A 14052-nucleotide genomic window follows, 5' to 3' on the forward strand; every position below is an offset into this window, starting at 1 on the left:
AAATTATTCCATGAGAGCAAATCACAGAGCCAGAGCAAAGGTCTGAATCAGTTTATCCCACATCTCACACCATCTGCTCTGTGTCTGCATCTACCATAAATGCCAGTATATATGGGATATACCCAAGGCCCCAGATCTCCATATGGCCCTTCTAAGATGATGGGAAGGAGCTTTTCTACTCCTCCCAGATCCTCCTCTTCAGAGGCTGTCTGCCTTGACCAGAGGAAGTGCCGGTTCTTTGTCAAAGGCTTTAATTCAACCAGAGTATATTGCTTTCAATTTCCACATAGACACCAACTCATCTAGCAACCTGTGCCTTTCTTTCAGTCCAGAAGAGCTGGTCTCTGTAAGAAGCCTCACTCTGGGGGCCACTGTTATGGAGATGGTTGCCATTCAGATTATTCTCCTGTGCTCTGCCCGGTTAACTTAACCTCAGACCCCTGACTGGCTGAACGATCCATCCTGTCCACAAGTCTGCTCCAGGATACTTCTGCCTTGTTGGACCGCGTCAACCCCTTCCTATTCATCCATCCTTTTGTAATATGACTGCCCCAGTCTCTCTCCATGCACAGATTGATGTTAACCCAGAACAGGACAGTGATGTACACAATCAGAAAATAAAAAATGTATAGTATAATATAGAAATATTTCCAAACAGGAATGTTAAAAGTTGAAGACATATGTTTAAAGAATTTAAGAGAAAACGCTTTTCTATAGAGGAATTATTTTCTTTCCTCCTTCCCCTCCCTTACATACTGAATTATATCTCAAAACCAGAGTTGTTACTAGATTTTTAACATAGGTGAGGGTGATTGGCCATGTTGCAGATTTGTTGACAGGAGATGTACTTAATTCTGGGTTTGTTTAATTCTGTTGTGTTCAACCCACAGGGCAGTTACATCTCTGCTGAGTTTACTCTTGCATTTGGTTTAGGCTACTTTCCTGATTTCTCCTCAGGGCATAGATAAAAAGAAATACTTTCTTACTGCAGTTGTTACATGGATTGGGAAGGAAAAAGAGGAGGACAAAGTTGGCATGGGCAGAGATAATACAAAGAAGTAGAGAACAGTCTTATGGGAGCCACGATAAATCTAGTCGAAGATTTGTATTTGCATTTGCATGCAAATACCAATATAAAAGATAAATACTATAGAAGACATAACAATAAGTACACTGCTTATCACCTAGTGAGTGATGGGCTCAGGCTGCACATTCTCGTGGAGTGGCCAGAGCTGTCTTGCCGGATAAATTGTGGCTTGAACTGGGCCTTGGTAGGTCACCAGACAGAAAGAAGGGGCATTTTGAATGGGAAAAGATTTGTGCAAAGGCATGGGTAGTGCTGTGGGGAGGGCTCAGAAGTGGTTCTCTGAGTACAAGTGGAAACTAAGATTGGAAGGACAAGTTGATACCAACTTGTTGAGGGCCATGAATATCAAGCTGAGGCATTTTGAGCTGATTTCCAGAAGCCCTGGAAAGTCATTCCCATGACTTGGTGGTGGTATCCCTGACAGATTGGTGGGGGCAGAAGCCAGAGGCACAAGACCAGTCAGGAGGTTCTTGTGATGATGTAGCCTTTAAAGGAGGAGGGCCTGAACATTAATGGTGACAGAGTGGAGAGATGGAAATGGAGTCTAGGTACATATCAAGGGTGTAATCAGTGGCACTTTGGTGAGTACTAAATGTAAATATTGGTGGGGTCAGGATGACAGAGAAACAGGAGAGACAGAAGCCAAAGACCCGGTGGCTTCAAGCCTGAGTGACTGGAAGAATGATTGATGGATATAGGAAGCTAGGAAGTGTGGCTGGTATATAACCTTGGCTTGTTATAATGCTTTCATTGTTGTTGTTAGGTGCCGTCGAGTCGGTTCCAACTCATAGCAACCCTTTGTACAACAGAACCAAACACTGCCTAATCTTGCACCATCCTCACAATCGTTGTTATGTTTGAGCCCATTGTTCAGCCACTGTGTCAATCCATCTTGTTGAGGGTCTTCCTCTTTTTCGTTGACCTTCTGCTTTACCAAGTATGATGTCCTTCTCCAGGGACTGGTCCCTTCTGATGCTTTCATTAGACTTGCTAAAAGCCCTGTAGGGGATGTAACCAGCTCTGTTGCATACTGGAAGAATAAGTTTTTGCCTTAGGAAAAAACAGAAGAAAGAATACCAAGCCTGATTGACCTACATAACATTACATATACCTGCTTGCAAGTAGAAGTCATAGCCATTTGGGAAAAAAGTATGGTTCACTTTCTTTGACCAGGTGAAATGTCTTGGTTTGGATACCTTCCTCTCTTACCACCTACCATTCTATTGCATCCATTCTTGCTACTGTCTAATTCATAGTAGGGTGTATTGTCATTTGTTTTTTGTTAGCCAGCAGTGTACTTCAATATAATCTGAATGAGATGGGCCTGAATGTGGTCATGTCCATCATCACCAAGTGTAACAGCCCTCTTGACTTCCTGGCATTAATGTGTAAGGCCAAGGAGAAGCAGTCTCTGAAGCTCTGTTTCCATTTAATTTAGGAAAGCCATCACGTTCATCTGCTGGCATAACAATTACGGGCTTAATTTTTTTAGTTGTGAGCAAAGGCAGCTTGCTCTGTGTACGTGGACTTGGCATTCTCTTTTCTGTGGCTGCTGGCCCATTGACCTCATCATTTGGGTTCTGTGTTCTTGTAGTGGAACCAACACCACAAAAGTGAAATGCTGTATTTTCCAGAGTCACGCTACATGTGATTGTTTACAATGACGTAAGGCTTTAAACTTAAGTTCAGCCCTCCCAAGATTGGCCACAAATGTGATGGTTGGAAGGGTGAGCTCATGTGCAGAAAAATGATTGAGAGTTTCCCTAATAAAGCGTTAGGTTAATAACCACAGACTGTCCTGCCTGAGCTCCCCTGCTTATTCAGGCCATTAGAAGCAGGAAGTTTGGTACCCCGATGGCTGCCCCTGGGTCTCAGCAGATTGGTGTCTCTTAACTACTTTGGGAGAAGCTGCTGTATTTTGTAATTGTTAGAAAATGAGGAGTTGACTGCTCAAAGGTGACCTTTTCTTTTGTACCCAGTCTGCAGTGTACAAAGGCATAAGTGTAATCACCAACAAGAAAATGATGTTCAGCAGCTGACACACAGGTCTAAAAGCAGATAGAGTATGGAAAGGATTACCTACTCTGACTTTATTGGAAGTTAATGTTCATCATCCAAATGTTAGAGAATTCATTTTCATGTATTGCTTTCTAGAGTCAGACTTTGTTATCACTGGTAAAGGCCTTTAATAACCTCCTTTTACTCCATTTTCCCCAGTGTTCATCTTGGACTTTTCAGGTCAGGCTAGTTGGTATCTACATGAAATTCAGTCTTCTGCTCTCAGGAGTGGCTCTTCATATTAAATGATCATGTTAACAGTAATAATGTTGTTGTTGTTAGGTGCCGTCAAGTTGGTTCTGACTCATAGCGACCCTGTATACAACAGAATAAAATACTGCCCGGTCCTGTGTCATCCTGACAATCAGTGCTATGTTTGAGCCCATTGTTGCAGCCACTGTGTCAGTCCATCTCATTGAGGGTCTTCCTCTTTTTCACTAACCCTCTACTTTACCAAGTATGGTGTCCTTCTCCAGGGACTGGTCCCTCCTGATAACATGTCCAAAGTACGTCAGATGAAGTTTCACCATACTTGAGTCTAAGAGACATTCTGGCTGTACTTTTTAAAAAACATCTTTTATATGTATTACTGTGTTCAGTCCTCACAAACATCTCTGTGAACCAGGTAGTATCAGATTAATTTTATGGATGAGAAAACTAAGGTTCAGAGATTTGCCCCAGGTCATCAAACAAGCAAGTGGTAAGGCCAGGATTTTAACCAAGTCTGTCTGCATTCAAATTCCATGCTCTTCTTATTCTGCCCCATTCACATGAGAAAAGCCTTATGCATCTGCAGCGTGATCTGTAGTTCTATTATTATTCCCCTCTGGTAACTTAGGGGGCACTGGCTTTTCACAATTGATGGTTTATTCTGGGACAAAACCAGTGGAAGCAGAGAGAAGGGCTTTGGCTCCAGACTCAGCTTTCAATCCCCGTCTTGCTTTCAGTTCCAGTTCTGCCATATTTGTTAGCTGTTGTAGCCTTAAGCAAGTTTGTTGTTCGTTGCCATAGTGTCGGCTCTGACTCCTGGTGACTTTATGTATAACAGAACCAAACGTTGCTCAATCCTGTGCCATATTCATGATTGTTAGTATATTTGAATCCATTGTTGTGGCTATTGTGTCAATCCGTCTCATGGAGGGTTTCCCTCATTTTCATTGGCCCTCCACTTTACCAAACGTAATGTCCTTTTCTAGCTAGTGGTCTTTCCTGATGACATGTCCGAAGTAAGCGACTCAAAGTCTCGCCATCCCTGTTTCTAAACCTGGCCTCTTTAAGCCTCGGGTTCCACCTCGGTAAATGGGAATGATAGAAGTACTCATGCTCAGGTTTGTGAATATTGAGTAAGACCACATATGTAAAAGCACATAGCACAATGGCCGGCACAGAGGAAATGGCCCATAAACGTTAAGGGCTGTGTCAGCATCACCGTCATCAGGTAGGGCCAGTGTTTCCTAAAATGTTACTTTGTTGGTCTGGTTCACTATCCCACTGGCTCCAGATTGACAATTGCATACTGGCCTCAGTCTTGGCCGAACAGACCTCCTTTATCCTAGATTTAAGGATATCCTACAAGCCCTTCTATTCTCAGTGCTTAAAGACTTCTCACTTCACCTCATCGCTCTGACAGGAATCCCATCAACGCAAGGTGCACTTTCAAAACTCCTCAAAGCATTGTGAAGATGAGTACCTTAAGTTCCCAGTCATTCAAAGCTTGATATGGATGCTCTCCTTCACTTTCTTCCTAAAACAAAAAGAGAGGGGAGTGTGTGTTGATGAGGAATTAGAGGGAGAGAACTGTATGGCCCAGGGTAGAGGGTGAGGGCAAAGCCAGAAGAGATTCTTTGAGTACTGAGGGCCGGTGGCGGGAGGGTGGGTGAGAAGCCCAATAGCCTACCAAAAGGAAGCTCATGCACTGCCTACTTTTTATATGAATGGCAGCTTCTGATCACAGGAAGCCAAGGTATACTGTTAAGTAGTAGTCTTCATTTTCCAAGACACATTGGCTCCTCAGGAAGAGGATGTACTGCTCAATAGAAATCTTCAAACACACCACCTCCAGCACACAGCAAGCAACCGAGCTGAGCCAAGGAGTCTGTAAAACTTCTTTGCGATAAGGCCAAATATTTACCATCCCACCTGGCTCCTTTTTTTTTTTTTTTTTTTTAACTCTAATTATCTCAAGTGACTTGAGGTAATTAAATAAAAAGGCATTCTTTCTATTTTCAGTGCAGATTATTTCCGAGCAAGCAAGTAGTATCTTCCCAGCTTCCCTGAAGCCACTGTGAGTAAAGAATTGTTATTTTTGAAAGGAATGGGGAGATGAATTATTTGTGTGTTATGAAAGCTGCTATACTGGCAACCCTTTTCTGCTGAGGAGGTATAATAAACAGCTCTACCCCTACTTCCCACCTTGAAGCCTCAGGCTTGCCCTCGAGGAGACTAACCTTGAAGGAAAAACAACCACCATGGCCCTGTAACTAAGACTGAGTGAGAGGCTCCCCACTTTGCTTCACCTCAAAAAAAAACTGGGTCTGCATTCTTCTCGTGCCCTAAGGCATCAGCCCCCAAACCGGAAATCCTCACCTGCAGAGTGACATTTACAATCTCAGACACAGTTCCTGTTCTGTCTTCGGAGCAACGTTGGTGTATACAGGCTGGAAAAGAGGAAAAGTGTGTTACTTTTTTTATCCAACAACTTATAACTGTGTCAACACATAAGACAGTCTGTCATAGCTTTCTGCTGGTGTTGCTGCTGTGAATTAATTTTGAACGTCACTTGTGAGCAGTAAACACTTTTGCAGTGTGAACAACTCTTTGTACAGTAGGAGTTGTCAACAGCTTGCTGTTGACAAGGGGGGGAACAAAACAGAAGAGGCCGCCTCCCTGGCGAGTTAAGTTGGCTGGAGTACGAGGAGCAGAAATTTATCACCACTCCCACTTTCCAGTTTTGTCTTTTCTGTGAGATTTTCAGTAAGACCAGAGTATAACCTTAATGTGTTGAATTGAGATCTGCCTAAGCCACCAGACCTTTGGCCACTTCTTGCTGTCTTAGAATTGATTCTAGAATTTATGACTGCTGGTCCACATCACTTGTGTCGTTAAATTTTGAAAGAACATATCACCATTAAGAGCAAGACAGTAACACACAACACATGTCCCAGATACTGACTTGACAGAGGGTTGCCTCAGGTGTTTAAATTATATTACTGTGATGTTGACTATTTAATTGAGCTTCATTCACATAGTAGAAGACAGTCACTGATACTTCACTCAGGTCGACACATCCAAGTAGCTATATTCATTTTCACTCTTTCGTTTTCTTTTTGTGTGTTATGTTTGAAGGTCCATTCCCTCTCATCTCCTTCTCATCCCCTATCCAGATATCAGCATCTACAGTTTTCCAGAACTGAGACAGACCCAAGGACTTCCCTCCCTGCATGCCCTGACAGTAGCACCAAGGATTATTTTATGACACTACAGCAGCACGCTTCCTTCACTCCGACCCAGATTTTTGAGATGTGTTCCACACTTCCCAGTCCTTTTAAAACCTGTAAGAATCTGTTGTGCATAATGTTACTATTCTAGTAGCTACTGAAAAATATGTTAGCCTACATAATCCCTAAGGTCAGTGTGCTTCATATATTTAGATAGAACCTGCTGTAGAAGGTCATGCTTACCTTTTTATCCTAAGATTCCTTTCTTCAGGCTTTAGAACGGGGCCCGGCTTGTTCTGATATCCTGGAATGTGTTAAATAAATCCTTGTTCAACCTATTCATATCCGTCAGACTGCAAAGTGGAGTCTAGCGACTTTCTCTCCTTCCTTCCTCCATTCCTCAAGCCCTCCCTCCTCAGCACCTGGTACGGTGCTTTTTCTGTATGTGGAAAACGCTCAGTAAATGAGGGTGACTGATCGGTTGCCCTTCACAGATGAAGCTGCAACAACTAGAAGATGACAGGGTGGATGAAGTAGTTTTTTCACCCAGTGGGTGTCATCTTCTGGTTGAAAGAGATTACCAGGGACCCTGTAGGAAGAGCCCAGCTACTTGAGAGGTAGAGAGGGTGCAAGTGACAGGGTATGAGCCTGTGGTGGGTGCCTCTGTGACAAAACAGGTTTGAGACTGCCCAGGGAGTTGTGAGGGCTAAATGTGCCAAGAATGGGGCATGGTCTGTACATGCTGCAGCTGCTGACGCTGGGACAGCATGCACATCTGACCCTCATTTTTTCCGGTTCTAAACAGGGAACCAGTCTTACATCTGGTGAAGTGGATATGAAAACCAAAACCAAACCCATTGTCATCGAGTGAGTTACGACTCATGGGGACCCCATGTGTTACAGAGTAGAACTGCTCCATAGGGTTTTCTTGGCTATAATATTGACAGGAGCAGATTGCCAGACCTTTCTTCCACGGAGCCACTGGGTAGGTTCAAACTGCCAACCTTTATGTTGGTCGTCAAGCACAAACTGTTTGCACCACCAGGGCTGCCTAATGTGGACGTTACTCTTCTTTTTCCTAACAAGTCAACATTTGGAGAGGAGTGTTCTCTTTCAAAGGCAAACACTGTTTCTTCTGCCTGCCCAGGAGGATGGTTGGCTCGCCTGTCCCTGACTGTAGGAGAGAGACTAGAGATAAATCCATGTCATGCATCCTTCAAAGAGTTAAATAATGATGTTTTAAAAATGAGAATCATCGTGAAATGTATGTAACATAAAAGGCAAATGCAAACTACTTAAATGACAGGTGGCATCATTTGAAAAGGATGTGGGGGCTGATCCCAGAGAAGTGATCATACACAGCTGCATTAATTTGCCTAATCACTGGATTGCTGTAACCAGTGTCTATAAATAAACACACAAACTAATCTTTTGATTATCCTTTTTTATGGCACGTTTTCTTCGCTTTTTCTTCTTCGTGTCTTTTCATTGTGATTAAACCGTATTTCTAAACTCTGTAATTCCACAGATTCTTCTATAACAGTTATTTCAAGCAACCAAAATAACTCTGGACAGTTCACAAAGGGAGAAATACAGATGGCCAGTAAATGTATGGAAAGATATTCAGCTTTTGGATAGCATTTAGAAAAAGGCAGGGAAAAAAAATCAATGAACGTGATTTTTAAGCATCAGATAGGCAAAGATTAAAATTATTGGAAAAACTAGAGTGTTGGCAAGGGTATGAGGAAACCAGCGTTCACGTGCCAAGTCGACGGGCACTTTATGGTGGTACCGTATTTTGGGAAGGCATTTTGGCATGATGTGTCAGAATTATAAGAGTGCATATCATTTGACTTACCAAACCTACTTCTAGGGATTTAAGATAATAATGACAAAAGCATGTTTTCTTAAGGATGCATGTTCTCAGTGTTGTTTGTAATATGGAAAAAAAATGAGAAACGATAAGTTGTCATCAGAAGGATCTGATTAGATAAATTCGTGCACATATAGGAATTCTGTGTATCCATTAAGAAAGATCAGGTTTCAGCAGAGCTTCCAGACCAAGACAGACTAGGAAGAAAGGCCTGGCAATCTACTTCCAAAAATCAGCCAGCGAAAACCCTAAGGATCACAATGGTCCAATCCATTGTGCATGTCACCATGAATCAGGGGCTGACTCAACAGCAGCTAACAAGAACAACATATTTATTGTCAAGGACAGATGTTTACAACACCTTAGAGTGTGGAAAGCAGATTACAGAATAAGGGACCTAGCATATTTTCAGTTACATTAATCCAATGCTTCTCAAATGTTAATATGCAAGTGAACATTTCTGTTTAGACTGGGGTGGGCCTGAGATTCTGAATTAACCATTTTCCTGGTGTTGCCTATGTTGCTGGTCAAGGACCACACTTTCAGTAGCAAGGTTTACTGTACACATACACCTGTGTGAGGATACACACTGGAAATATGTCTGGAAATTTCCTCAAGATGGTAAATTTGGGTGATTTTTACTTTCTTCTTTGTGCTTTTCTGTATTGTTTAATACTTTATAATGCATGTATCTGTATCAGCTTTACATAAGCAATAGAACTTGTTTTTAAATAGTAGTCTGTTGAAAACAAGTCTTTTTAAAAGAAGTTGACTTCAAATCTAGTTCTTAAAAATGTGAGAGAGAGGCAGACCACCCTGGCTAGTCACTTTTAATGATGGTGGGTCGTCAGAATCACATGAGAAACTTTTGAAAAGCATAGATTCTCGAACCTGATCCCCAGAAATTTCTGATTCATCCATCTTGAAGTGCAGAAATCAGCATTTCACAAAAGCTCAATACGGGATTCTGAAGTATGGTAGTTTGGACCATTGACTTGGGCTTCAGATTTCTTATACATCAGTTTTCATGTGTTTAGAGATTTCCCCCTATTCCCCTGGTCCCTTCTCCTTTCAGAATCATTGTGCTTAGGGGGATCTGAAGGAGATGTTGGTGTTCACACTAGGACTTCTATTCCCAGTAGAAATGCCTTGAGGATTTTCTACCTCCTTCCTGAATGCCATCCCAGCCTTCTGCATTCGTTTCCTAGGGCTGCCATACCAACTACCACAAACTCGGTGGCTTAACACAATCAGAATTTATTCACTCAAAGTTCTAGAGGCCAGAAGTCTGAAGTCAAGGTGTCAGCAGGGCCACACCTCCTCTGAAGACTCCAGAGGAGCATCCTTCCTTGCCTCTTCCAGTTTCTGGAAGCTCCAGGCGTTCCTCGTCATGTGTCCGCGTAACTCCAATCCCTGTCTCGTTGTTACTTGATTTCTCATATGTGTCTTCTCCTTTTCTGTCTCTCATAAGGACACTTGTCATTACACTGAGGGCCCACTCGAGTAATCCAAGATGGTAGCATCTCAAGAGCCAAAACTTCATTACATCTGCAATGACCTTTTTCCAAATAAGATCACATTCACAGGTTCTGGGGTTAGGACACAGGCATATCTTTTTGGGGCGACACTTCAACCCACTACACCACCTAAGCAATTCAACAACAGTTTTGAAGTTAAGTGAAACATTCCAGATTTGCCATTTTGTTTTTCTCTAAGGTCGAGGGTTTGATTTGATTACTCTTTTCTAGGCACAGCTATATGAAGTTCTTCCATGAAAAAAATTGAACACTAGCAGTGAGCAGTCAGTATCTACACTAGTGACGCAGCTACCCTGTGTGGAGCCCAGCGGTTCTGTCCTCATGGGGCCTCTGCTTGTCGAGCAGTCTTCTTGTACCTGAGGAGCTCAGGCATATCCAGTACTGCTTCTGATTACATTTAAACTTCTTGCCTGAGCTCTGAGGTAAATGTGTCCTAACCTTCTTTCTTTGTCCAAGCTCTCCTTGGATGTGGAAATTATAGACATGTTTACTGAGAAGGAAAACTAATGCCTCAGTAGAAATTTAAGAAAATATCACAAGTTTGTTGGCTGTGTTTAACTGTACTTTGAATGGGTTCCAGAGCCACTTTCTTCCTGCCCCAGCCAGCATGGAGATCTTATTGCTCTCAGGCAGTCTTTTCCTGTAAACCTTTTTTTGGTTGTTTTTATTGTGCTAGTAAGGGAGGGAGAACTGTGTTTGATACTGAGACTAACACAAACCTATCTTTTTTAGTGTTTTACTGGCCTGATACTTGTTTGGTACATGTTAAAGTTTTCTCACAGTGGGTATTTTTGGTTGAGGAGGAGGTTTCTCAAAAATGCTGTTGCTAGTATCTGGTCATGCACAACTTCTGGGCATCCCCAGTGAAGTCCCTTTGGCCCAGGCAGAGATGTACATTTGGCCCACGGTGTGCTTTGCCTGGACTGTGTCATTTCCCAAAATATACAGGAGGAGAAACAGATTAGTCAGGGGCAGATTACCCAATAAGCAAGGTAAGCACAGGCTTACTTGTGCTTACTTACTAATCTCGAGTGAACAGTTTCACATGTCATGTGGTGAAAAACATGTGAAACTGTTGACTGCAGATCAGTAAGTAAGCACAAGTACCATGCTTACCTTGCTTACTGGATACTCCGTCCCTGTCAGGGATTATAATTTGAAAAGAAGGTGCTGTATGAAGGTGCTGTGGCATTGGGAGAGAGACAGATGCCAGCCATACCTAGAAGGAGAATCTTTGATGTGGTGAAAAAAATGTAAAATTGTTCACTACAGATTAGTAAGTAAACACAAGTAAGCCATGCTTACCTTGTTTATTGGGTAATCTGACACTGAGAGTAGTAAAAGGAAACCTTGTTCACCTAGAGTAGGGATCTGCCACTCCCTAATCAACCTTTACATTGGAAAACTCCAGCCTTTGTTACTTGGGAGGTTCATGTTAATGGAACCCGAGATAAACCAGTCTTAGAAATAAGTAGGTATCCTCACACCAGAAATAGGGGGCAAAAGGCAAAATTACTAAATACTTAAGCAACTCATGAGTAAAACTATTTGACCTTCTCTCTTTCCTTAGATGTGGGAAGGCTGTTTGCTCTGTAATACCTGAAATTTATATATGTTATTGTTAGATGCCGTCAAGTCAGTTCTGACTCATAGAGACCCTGTGTACAACAGAGCGAAACACTGCCCGGTCCTGTGCCATCCTCACAATCATTGGCTATGTTTGAGCCCATTGTTGGCAGCCACTGTGTCAGTCCATCTCGTTGAGGGTCTTCCTCTTTTTCGCTGACCCTCTACTTTACCAAGCATCCTATCTTTCTCCAGGGACTGATCCCTCCTGATAACATGCCCAGAGTACAGGAGACCAAGTCTCACCATCAATTCATGACCATTGAGAAAAGTTAAAAAATAAAAATCAGGAAGAACAGAAGAAGAAACCACAACTACTTAGAGAGCCTCTGGTTCATGGTTGGTTGTTGTTAACTCACCTGACTGGGTTGGATGTTTTCTGGTTAGTTGAAAAATCAGTTAAAGGGAATATCATTTAAAAAAAAAAAAAAAAAAAAAGGACACAAACGTAGCCTAAATAATGTGTTTAACTTAAAGCTACAAATGGTCATTTGCCAATCTTTTGATGTCGGTCCAACACCTTTTCTTGGGGTTTAGGACTGCTGATTGGACTTCTGTGTCATCTTTCATTCACATTATTGCATGACTTCCACTTTCAGTCTCTGGAAAGTGGAAAAATTTTAAGACACTTGCAACACAATCTGAGTGTAGAGTCGTTCTAAATTTTTTATAATTTCTCCTGATCTTTCACAGTTGTCTTATTCATACCTAATTTAATAGCAGATGTCCTCCAATGAGTTGCTTCTTTCAAGTCTTCTCTTTCACTAAGTTTTCATAAACTTTATTTTCACACTTATATTTCATCAGCCAACATAATGTTTAATTAAATTATGTAATTACAGTAATAAGTACAGTTGGCATGAGCTGTTTAAGCATGCAGCTCAACTGGAGGGAAAAGACATGCTCCAAGGGTACCAGAGAGCATCCTACTGCATTCATATGACCACGGTCATCAGTTAGGATATTTCATAGAGGCGATGCAGGAAAATGATTCATCTACCTAGTCAATTAAGGTCTATCAGTTACTGTATATGTGCTACTTTATATGTTCTGAACCATACCAAGAAACTCATAGGTAAACAAACCTGTTCAGAAAGCAGATAATCTTAAAGGAGTCCCTGTGTGGCGCAAACGGTTAAGTACTCGACTACTAGCCAAAAGGTCGGCAGTTCAAACTAATCCAGAGGTGCCCTGGAATACAGTCCTGGTGATCTGCTTCTGAAAGATCGCAGCCTTGAAAACCCTGTGGAGCAGTTCTGCTCTGCACACATGGCTTGCCATGAGTCAGAATCAATTCAGTGGCAACTAACAACAACAACAAAAAGCAAATAATCTTAAAATGGTTTGAAGGGTTCTGCCAAACATGGGACCCACTTAGGGACATTAAGATCTGTAACAAGATATTTGAAGGAGGCTTATATTTACAAAAATATTTGACTTCTTTGGAAAGGCCAATAAGCACATCAGTGAAGACACTTGTGAAATAGGTAGACTTTGCTCTGAGAACCTTGATGAGCTTAGGAGAACTGATTTTTGTAAGGTTTATTCTGGTAAGATAGTTTTTTTGTTTGTTTGTTTGTTTCAAATCTGCTTTAACACATCATTGAGTCCTCACAGAATTTGGTCCTGTAAAAACGACGTGAGGGCGGAATCTGATCTCCCCTAACTCCACAAGGAGAAGGGAGAGTCAAGCTCGATAACACAAGGCTGACTCCCATGAGGTGGAGGCCAGACAAGTTTCGTCTCTCCGCCATCTTTACTGATTCTGACACCGACTGTCCCTCGTACAACACTCTCTACTTCTCTGTTTGAGTTCAGTAGTTCACGGCAGTGGCCACACAGAACTCATAGACCATACTGACGATTATGGGGTTCATTAGGGAAGTAACAGTTACAATTCAGGCTCAGGAACACTCAGGATACCATTCTTCCATCAGGATAGCCTCTCCCCAGCGGTGCTTGCAGGCATGCCTCTCCCTGGTTCTAGGCCTCTCCCCAAAGTCACTCAGCTTTCTCTCTCTGTGGGAAGCCCACCACACCGTCCCCTGCTACTGGGTCTCTGCTGCCAGGTCCATCCTGCCACCGCTTGCGGTCTTCAGGGTTACAGCTTGCTCTGTCTCACTCTGTCTCCCTCTTCTAGGAGCTTCTCAGCACAGAGATCCCAGGTCCAAAGGACACGCTTTCTGCTCCAGGCCATTCTTCCTTGGTGGTGGTAGGATCCTCCTCTCTGTTTTGGAATTGGCTCTCTTTTAAGGCAAAACTGACCAATCCCCTTGTTGTTGTTGTTGTTAGGTGCCGTCAAGTCAGTTCTAACTCATAGTGACCCTGTGTACTACAAAATGAAACACTGCCCAGTCCTGCGCCATGCTCACAATCGTTGTTATGCTTGAGCCCATTGTTGCAGCCACTGTGTCAATCCATCTCATTGAGGGT

At 42.5% G+C, this 14052-nt stretch overlaps 1 protein-coding gene across 3 annotated transcripts in view; it reads left to right on the top strand.

Moving 5' to 3' along the window:
* The window catches only part of BACH2 (BTB domain and CNC homolog 2), a 393721-nt gene that overhangs the window by 183637 nt on the left and 196032 nt on the right, over window positions 1-14052 (top strand). Inside the window, exons 3-4 of one of the 3 annotated variants that reach the window (XM_023742480.1) lie at window positions 5375-5429; window positions 6529-10415. The exons of 1 other annotated variant lie outside the window; for it this stretch is intronic. The gene's annotated coding sequence lies outside the window, so the exon portion shown is untranslated. Of the gene's footprint in view, window positions 1-5374; window positions 10416-14052 lie in introns of those variants that run through there. One more of the 3 variants, XM_004388416.2, reaches the window with a different exon arrangement.

This window comes from Trichechus manatus, unplaced genomic scaffold (genome assembly GCF_000243295.1).
Source record: "Trichechus manatus latirostris isolate Lorelei unplaced genomic scaffold, TriManLat1.0 scaffold00211, whole genome shotgun sequence".
Lineage (NCBI taxonomy): Eukaryota > Metazoa > Chordata > Mammalia > Sirenia > Trichechidae > Trichechus > Trichechus manatus.